This window comes from Marmota marmota, unplaced genomic scaffold, assembly GCF_001458135.2.
Source record: "Marmota marmota marmota unplaced genomic scaffold, marMar, whole genome shotgun sequence".
Taxonomy (NCBI): Eukaryota; Metazoa; Chordata; class Mammalia; order Rodentia; family Sciuridae; genus Marmota; species Marmota marmota.
Window position 1 is genome coordinate 282527 of NW_026000058.1, and position 8807 is coordinate 291333.

The window sequence follows — 8807 nt, forward strand, 5'->3', positions numbered from 1 at the left end:
AAAAAAAAAAAAAAAAAAAAAAAAGAAAAGAAAGAAAGAAAACAGAAAGAAAGAAAAAAAGTGGTAAACATGCATTTAACAAGATGTGCAAATCTTAATATAGTAATACAAAAAATATGAAAAATAAGGTAACACAACACCTTCTAAAGTTAAGAGCTCTCTAGTAACAGATTCCAAAGATATAAAAGTGACTAAATACCTGATAAAGAATTCCAAAGAGGTGGAATGAGATGGACAATATTACCCCACATATCATCACATGTGTGACTGCACATATGTGCAAGGCTACATGGTGTACAACCAGAGAAATGAAAAGTGGTGCTGCAAAAGTTGTGCTGTACAATGAGTCAAAGTGCAGTCTGCTGTCATAGAGACCTAATTAGAATAAATAAGTAAATTAATTCTTTAAAAAAATTCAAAAGTTATTTTTCTCAAAAACTCAATGAAATCTAAGAGAATAAATCGTTAAATGAAATTTGGAAGACAATGCAGTACATTAGTAAAAAACTCAATAAGGATGTAGAAATTTTGAAAATAACCAATCAGAAATCTTGAAAATGTCTTCATTTTCAAGCTCTATAAATCAGATAAAAATTCAGCTGAAAGTCTCAGTAACAGACTAGGTCAAGTAGAAAAATTAACCCCAGCGCTTACAGACAGGTCCTTTGAAATTACACATTCAGACAGAAATTAAAGAAAAAAAAGAATGAAGAAAGCATACAAGGTCATCATGATAGCATGTAAAAATATAAATCCACTAGAAGAGTAGGTGCAAAAATGAAAAAGAATAAGCAAACATTATCAGTTACAGCAAAACACAATTCACAAAGACAGAGAAGTGAAGAGGACGTGAACAAAGATGTCCAAGACACTAGAAGAAACCAACAAGAATCACAGGTCAAACCCAGACCTTTCATTAAGAACAACTCTGAGTGTATGGAGTCCTAATTCTCCAGTTAAAAGACACAGACGGGCTGAATGGACCAAAAACAACACCGATAATATGCTGCCTGCAAAAACTTACCAGTGAAGACACAGAGACTAAAAGTGAAGACTATAAATGATATTCCAGGAAAACACACTCTGAGAACAAGAAGGAGTGCTCTGCTGTACCTGCATCTGACAAAGTAGCCTTAAGACAAACAGTCAGGGAGACAGAAATGGCACTATGTAAGTAAGGCTCAAGGCTATTCATCAGGAAGATATAATGGCTATGAACTATAGGCGCCTAGTAATGGAGCACCCAATTTTTTATAAACAAAAAACCACTGTTCGACCTAAAGGCAGAGGCAGACCCCAATGCAATCATAGTTGGGGATCCCAGTACCCTATTCTCTTCAGTGGATAGATCACCCAAATAAAGAATCAGTGACCATTAAATGGACCATAGATCAAATGGCCTTAAGAGTCATTCACAGGACATCCATCCAACAGCTGCGGGATACACGGTCCCCTCAGCACACGGCACCTCCTCCAGAACAGAACAACAGCAGTCCACAAAACTAGCCTTCAGAATTTCCCAAAAAATGGCAATAGAATTCTATCACATTTCTTTTCATATCAAAATGGAATGAAACTAGAAAGCAACAGCAAGAGAAACTTTAGAAATTATTCAGATAAATAGAGACTGAGCAAATACACTTTGGAATAAATGGGGTGTCATTGAAGAAGTCAGAGGTAAAATTTAAAATCCCTGAGGTAACTAAAATGGAAACCCAACATACCAAACCCGTGTGGTTGTATTTCTTGTCTTTAGGAGTCTTGTTAAGGAGGTCGGGGCCTAATCCGACATGATGGAGATTGGGGCCCACTTTTTCCTGTATTAGGCACAGGGTCTCTGGACTAATCCCTAGGTCTTGATCCACTTTGAGTTTTGTGCAGGGTGAGAGAGAGGGGTTTATTTTCATTTTGCTGCATATGGATTTCCAGTTCTCCCAGCACCATTTGTTGAAGATGCTGTCTTTTCTCTATTGTATGTTTTTAGCTCCTTTGTCTGTAATGAGATAACTGTAATCATGTGGGTTAGTCTCTGTGCCCTCTATTCTGTACCATGGGTCTACATTGTCTGTTTTGGTGCCAATACCATGCTGTTTTGTCACTATTGCTCTGTAGCATAGTTTAAGGTCTAATATTGTGATGCCACCTGCTTCACTCTTCCTGCTAAGGATTGCTTTAGCTATTCTGGGTCTCTTATTTCTCCAAATGAATTTCATGATTAAAAGCAGTACGACGCGGGAAATTTATAGTGATAACTGCCTACATTTAGAAAATGTCGAGTAGCTATTAGTCATTTGGGGTTCAATATTGGCAGGCCACATGTGTCCATTTCTTTTAGATTTTTCCATTTGAAAGTACATAGTGTTTCAAAATACTCCCAATTATTTGAGTTTATATAGTATCTTTTTTCATTCAGTTAGACATTCAGTTAGAATGTCTCTTTCTTCCCTCAGATTAAAGGAAACAACTTAATGATGCATCTCAATGTCTTAGAAAAGCAAGAATGAACCGTATCCAAAATCAGTAGAAGGCAAAGAACGATAAAGACCAGAGCAAAAGTAAACAGCCCATCTGCCTACAGTTACCACCTGGTCGGTCCCTTCCAGTTAGCCCAGGATGGACTGGTTAGGTGGCAGCTCTCGGAATCAGTGATTTTATCTCTGAGTCTTCGTGCATTAACACACCTCGTGGCCACACTGCAGCAGGTATGAAGGACCCCTCGAAGACTCGTAAAGGCTGACCCCCAGTGCACAGTACCCGGCGGTGAGAACTGGGGGAAGTGAGAGGTCAGGAAGCTCTGACCTCCTCTATGGATGGGTCTTTGAGAGGGCCACAGCTGAGGGACGATTGGGCGGTGGTAGAAACCGTAGCAGTGGAGCCTGGGGAGGGAGTAAGTCACTGGGTGTGTCTATAAAGGGCAAATTTAGGGTTCGGTTCCCAGGTCCTCCCCCTCTTTCTCGTTTTCTCTCTCCCTGTTCGAACCCCCCCTTCCTGGCTGCTGAGGTGGACACTTGGGTCCCACCACACCCTTCTGTCACGGAGTTCCGCCTTGCCCAGGCCCAGAGCAACGAGCCAGCCAGACGGGCACTGAGAGGTCTGAACCCTGAGCCAAAAGGCCTAGTTCCTCTTCCAGGTGGTTTTCCTCAGGTTTCTCTCCAACAGTGAAAATCTATCACAGAGGTGGGAAAAAGACATTCTGATACGATGTAAACTCAAAGGATCGGGGTTATTTTGAAGAACTGTATACTTTTCAAATGGAAAAATCTAAAGAAATGGACAAATTTCTGCACCTATGTGACCTCCCAATATTGAACCCCAAAAGACTAATACCAAGTAAGGAGGTTGAATCAGTAATAAAAAGTCTCCAAGAACAAGAGAAGCAACAGCAGCAAGTCCAGGGTTGCTGGCTTCAGTGCAGAACGTTATCTGGCTTTCAAAGGACCAACAGTGGCGCTTGTGTTTCATAGAACTGAAAAAGGAGGAGACTCTGTACCTCACTCTATGACACCAGCATTACCCTGTCATCAAAACCTGCTGAGGACACGGAAGGAAGGGAGGGAGGGAGGAAGGAGAGAAAGAAAGAAAAGGAGGAAGAAAGAAAAATAGAGACCAAAGTCACTGATGAACACACAGGAAAAAAACCTCAACAAATTTCTAGCAAATAGAATTCAACATCACATCAAAAAGAAAGATCACACACCATGATCACATTGGTTTCACCCCAAGAACACAAAGATAGTTCAGTATATGCAAAACAGTAAATGTAACATGTTATACAAAGAGAATGAAGGAGAAAAAACAAATTGTCATCTTAATAAATCCATGAAAAGCACCTGACAGTATTCAACATCCTTCTATGATAAAAAGCCCTGAATAAATTAGATATAGAAGGCTCATATCTCAAAAAGTTTGTATATAGCAAACCCACAACCAACGTCTGAACAGGAAAAAACTGAAAGTGTTTTCTTTAAGATTAGGAACTAGATAAGGGTGTCCATTCTCACTGCTATTACACAGTATAGTACTAGAAATGTTAGCCAAGCACCTAGGCGAGAGAAAGAAAAAAAATCATACAAATAATCAAGAAGGAAGTAAAATTATCTCTGTTTCCAGATTATATTATTCTCTACATAGAAAAAATCTACAGACTCCATCAAAAGATTCTTAGAACTGATATATGAATTCAGCAAAGCAGCAATATACAAAATCAACATAAAACCCAACAGTTAAAAACCTAGAAATTACCTTAAACAAGAAAGTGAAAGACCTTGCACGATGAAAATGACAAAACACAGAAGAAATTGAAGAAGACATTAGAAAGTGAAAAGAGCTCCCGTGTTCACTGATTGGAAGGTCAACATTGTTAAAGTGTCCACATCACCCAGTGTCATACACAGACCCAATGCAATCCCCATCAAAATAATGACGATGTCTTCACAGACGTGAAAAAGATCCCAAAGTTCATATGGGATCACAAGACTCCAAATACCCAAAGCAACTTGAGAAAAAATAAAGAGCTGCAGCCGACTTGACTTGTTGCTAAGACCAGTAACAAACACACACAAGGGCTGATGGAACAGACAGAGAACCCAGAATGACCCACACGCCAACAGGCAACTGGTTCTGGGCAAAAGTCCCCAAAACATACACTGGGAAAGGACAAGCTTTTTGAAAATGGTCCTGAGGAAACCTGCAGGTGACCTCTGCCTCTCACCTTGTAAAAAGTCAACCTGAAAGGAACCCAAACCCTGAGGGATGTCACAGGAAAACGCGGGGAAGCACTCCAAGATACTGACAGAGGCAACGATTCTCTGGATCAAACTCCAAAGCACAGGAGCCAAAAGCCAAAACTGACAAATGGGATTACGTGAAACAGAAAAGATCTTCTGCCGGCAGAAGAAACAATCAACAGAACAAAAAGACAGTCTACAGCAGGGACAGATGGTCTGACAGCCAAGTGTCCGACAGAGGACTGATATTCAGACCACATTAGAAAACAACGACTCCTAATAGGAAGAACCAAGTGATCCAATTTTAAAATGGGCAAGTGATCTGAAGAAGAAATACAAGTGGTCAACAGACAAGTGGAAATATGCTCAATATTGTTATCCATCAGGGAAGTGCAGATCAAAGCTACAGTGCAACTCCATCTTACCCCAACTAGCAGGGTCATCGCCAAAGAAGAAAAAAAATGAAAAATGGTGGCGCGGATATGGAAAAAAGGGACCCTTCCACATTTTGGTGGGAGGGGAATTAGTACAGCCACTACGGAAAACAGTGTGGAGGCTCCTAAAAGAAAAAAAAAAAAACTAAAGTAAAAATCGAGGAACCAGGTGATCTAGCTGTACCTCTCCTGGGTCTTTATCTAAAGGAATGGAATAACGTCAGCATGCAAAAGAAATACCTGCATATGCATGTTTACTGCCACACCATCCTCAATATCTAAGATACGGTATCAGCTTAGGTGCCCATTAACAGATGAAGGGATAAAGAAAATATGGAATATTATCCAGCCATAAAGAATAGTGCAATTTTGTCATTTGCAGAAGTGGATGGAATTGGAGAATAAGCCAGACTCAGAAAATAGGAACAAGAAGAGGAGAGCCCTGTCAGTACAAGATGGATTACCAGGGACAGGAAGGGTAGGTGGGAGAGGGGAAGGTAGAAGTGTGGTTGGACAGGAGCAATACATCATGTAGGCAGGTATGGAAATAACAGAGAGTCACATTGATTTTTAGCATTAATACGTGTTAATACCTGTGATTCAAAAATAAAATACAAATAATAGAACTTTAAAGTCTAAAAACTGTTGTGAGATCCTTTGGTGGAGCTTATCAAAGACAGAGATGCCTCTTTACCACTGAGCCACATCCCCAACCCTTTTTGTTTTTAACTCTGACACAGGGTCTCACTGAGTTGCTTGGGGCCTCACTAAACTGCTGAGGCTGGCCTTGAACTTGAGATCCTCTACGTCAGCCTCCTGAGTCACTGGGATTACAGGCCTGTGTCACTGTGCCCAGCTCTGCTCCACTTTTTAAAGTGGTGGTCCTCTGTTTTCATCTCATTTACTTATTCATTTACTTTTGTGGCTCTTTGTTTGAAGATAACTGTCCATTTTTTTTCTGTCAGTGCACTTGAAACCAGCAGTTCGACGTTTCCCGCCAGCTTTGCCCTGGTTGAGGGGCAGGGGTAGGGGTTGTGATAGGGTATTTTCATCTTTTAAAAAATACTTTGGTTTTTCAATTATGTTATGAAAGTGTGAGATTGTCAAGTAACTCATTCCCAGAGCAATAGTCTGTAACTGCGATTCCATGACATTTCTACTCCCCTCTGTCCCAAGCTGAGTGGTGGGAGCGGCCAGCTGTGGGAGAGCCTCGCACAGGCCACAGGTGCTGTAGTGCCTCTGTGTCTGCGAACTCGGTGGGGAGGACGGGACTCGGCTCTTGGAGAAGCTGAGCGGGTGGGAGTTCCTGCCCAGTCCCGGTTCCCGGCCACCTGCAGACACCGGGGCCGGCCCAGCCGTGTCTCCTAACCGACAGGAAGCTGCAGGGGCCGCAAGGCGCCAGGGCAGCACGACTCCAGCCAGAGGCTGATCAGAAACCGGGGGTCCTCTGGTTTTTACATAAATGATACAGCCACAGCGCAGACGAGATGGCGTTCCAACCCAGGCGCGACCCCTAGGCTGAGTGTTTGACCTTCACAGCGAGGTTCCATCCCCTCCGGGGCCCAGACACACGCACGTCTTCCTGAGAGGCAGAGTGACCCCGGCTCTTCTGCAGGAACTCTGGATCAGGTCAGCACAGAGCTACATCGGCGCGGGTGACCGGACCCAAGGGCCAGACGTCACACCCACTTGGCTTGCAGCTGGGGTCAGAAAAAAAACAGGAGAAAGCAAGCCAACAAAAGCAAACCCCATTTTATGTTCCTGTGGGTGAGCCTCAGAGCGGGGATCGCGCCGTGCAGCTGTGAGGCATAGAATTCCGCCTTCCCCCACTCGTGGTTCCCACAGAGAAGGTGGGTTGACGTGAAGTCTAACAAACTCACCGACTGTGAATTCTGATCATTCACCATCAAATTCACACAGAGCAGTAATCACTTTTAATGTCTCTTTTCATCAAAACAGTCCTTTCTGTTTAAGGACTCTGACCCTAGTGTTTGGAATGAATATTCTGCCATCCATGAAGTTCCCTCTGGGGAGAAGGTGTAATGGGGACTCCCAGTTAAGAATGGCAGAGTGAAAGAAGGGGAAATGTATAGGTAGATGTAATTCAACGTTCTTCATCTCACATGGGAAAATCTCTCAGGCAGTCTGTACCAGGATATCAGGCCCTAAAGAATAACTCTGGATCAAAACAGCCAGCCCTATTTGTTCACATGATAATAATCTAAATGAAACAACCCAGGCTTTGTGAACTTTTCAGATTGTACCCTTTGTAAGAACACCATTCTGGAAAACACACCATTTCTCTACCCTCTCACACAAAACATGTCCAACATCAGATGCGGTTAGGTCTTTCCCACACAGATCAATGCTCTGACACATTCGGAGTGTCCTACAACTCAACTCTGACGCCATCCACCTGGAGTGAGTATCAGATCTCAGAAGTTACAAGCTCAGTCCCACAAGACCGCTACCACTTCAAATGCCAGTCACAAGCCTGGGCTTCTCATACTTCTGATCGACTGGCTATAAATCAAGAATTCCCACAGCCCCTTCCTCAGCTTCAACAATTTGCTGGAATTATAAGAGAGCTCAGAGAAGCACTGCTCATGTCAACCAGTTTGTTACTTAGCTAGATGGAAACGCATAGAACAAGGTTTGGGGTGAGGGGTGTGTGGAGTCACCGTGTCCTTTCGGGTGAGCGACCCTCCCAATATCCTGATGTGCTCACCAATCCACGGGTTCATTCAATCTCACCATTGAAGAGTTTTTACAGAACTCAATGTCCAACCTCACCTCCCTCCTTTCCAGAATCCAGGCAAAGGCACCAAAACTTCCAACCCTCTAGTCTCTTACTCTTTCCGGTTACTGTTCCTACTCTATGACTAACTAGGGATCCCATCCCAAATTATCTCACTAGTATAAATTCAGGTGAGATCAAACAGGCTCATTATGAACACCAAATATCACTCAGGAAGTCCCAAGGGTTTTCAGTCAGTGTCAGGAACCGGGGACAAAATCCAAATACATTTCTTACACCACAGCCATGTTGGTCACAAACTTAAATACAGAACATTATTTAGAAGATGCAGCTCAGGAAAACTTTAGATCTCGTGGTGCCCTAGCTACAAGAGAGATGGTTGTTTCTTCCTAAGTCATTAACTTTTTACATTCTGAATAAATTGATTCATTTTGATCCAAACATGCTCTTTTCTATTTCTAATCATAATCAGGTTTTTTTTTTTTCCTTCACCTGACGCAACTGGGCAAGGTCCTGGACTTAGAAGACGGGCAAGACAGAGTTAGGAGGCCAACTCTGGATCTTGTGATCTTAGGAAGTTCTTATGATTTTGCACATTCGGCGTCCTGTAGGCTTCTAGGATTTGGGATTCTGTCTCATTCTTCAAGTCTGGGAAGTTTTCTTGTATTATTTCATTGAATAGACTGCTCATTCCTTTGGTTTGGAGCTCTGTACCTTCCTGAATCCCAATGACTCTTAAGTTTGGTCTCTTAATGTTATCCCATATTTCTTGGATGTTCTGCTCATGGTTTCTTAACAGTCTTGCTGAGCTGTCTATGTTCTTTTCCAGTTGAAATACTTTGTCTTCATTGTCTGATGTTCTATCTTCTAAGTGTTCTACTCTGCTGG

General features: G+C 42.4%; 1 long non-coding RNA gene across 1 annotated transcript in view; it reads right to left on the minus strand.

Annotated features, from left to right (window-relative positions):
• Window positions 1-1862: 1862 nt before the first annotated feature.
• The window catches only part of LOC125619919, a 22959-nt gene continuing 16014 nt past the window's right edge, over window positions 1863-8807 (minus strand). Inside the window, exon 3 of the long non-coding RNA XR_007351482.1 lies at window positions 1863-2029. This is a non-coding gene — a long non-coding RNA (uncharacterized LOC125619919). The remainder of the gene's footprint in view (window positions 2030-8807) is intronic.